The sequence below is a fragment of the Neopsephotus bourkii genome, unplaced genomic scaffold (genome assembly GCF_033783945.1).
Source record: "Neopsephotus bourkii isolate Nb327-2 ecotype Australia unplaced genomic scaffold, CSIRO-AGI_Nbou_v1 NB_1358, whole genome shotgun sequence".
Classification (NCBI taxonomy): Eukaryota; Metazoa; Chordata; class Aves; order Psittaciformes; family Psittacidae; genus Neopsephotus; species Neopsephotus bourkii.
In genome coordinates, this window is record NW_026901837.1 from 4,338,689 (window position 1) to 4,339,708 (window position 1,020).

The window sequence follows — 1,020 nt, forward strand, 5'->3', positions numbered from 1 at the left end:
CCTGCAAATACCGCAATCAAAATTGTGACAATTGACAACACTGGACACACCCTGTCCCAGTTCCCTTTAAATGGCTGCAACTCCTTATGCACAAGCCTGCTAAAGGAAAATGTGACTATATCTGCAATGTGGTTCTTCAGGTTTTTTTTCATGTGCACCACAAAGCACGCCCTGTATCAACACACCACACTGGCATCACCTGCGTGGAAAGCTAAGTAAATGTTTTGGGTAATGTAGCAGGAGTATTAATTTCTTGGCTGATTTACTTTTTGGACTCCCAAGCACATGTACTGTTTTATAAAGCTGTGTTTGGGTAATTCTATTAACAAAAATAAAGCTGAGGAGGATCTTTGGAAAGAGCCTGCATTGAGCGGGCACGAAGTGCTTTGTGTCAGAGCAGGACAACTACTCTAAAGAATAAGGGCTGCAGAATTTTAAGCCAACAGGGCCCACTGTTATCTCAGTGTGGTTAAGGCAGCTTTTCAAAAAAGGGCCCTCACCAAAGTCATATTTATGTGCTCTGTAAAATAAAAAGTTCAAGTTTTAGCAGATGTGGTGTTGTTGAGCCTTCCATGGTTGCCAATACCCTGTGGCCCTCCAACATCTTTGAGTATTTTATTGTTCCACACTTCATACAAGTTGCAAGAGTCAATGTTACTTCTCCTAACAATTGCTGGCTTTCCAAATGCCAGTTGTCCTTTGACATGCTCTGTTTTAAATAAGGGCTGAAGAGCAGTAATGAAACTAGAGGCCTGCTGTAAAAAATACTGCAGCGTTCCATGGTACTGACAGCACACATGTAGTCATGCATTTTGCTCTCCATTTGTGGACTATTGCTGCAACACACTGAAGGTGTTCAGGGCCAAGCTGTGAGGAAATGGAACTCCAGAGATTTCAGATCTGAGAGTCCTCTAATTGAAGACAGTATCTTTATGCAAGACAGGCTAAGGCAAACTTGTGTTACCCAACAGTTACCATTCCTCTGTTGTTCCCAGCAATAATAAAAGCTGACGCAATATA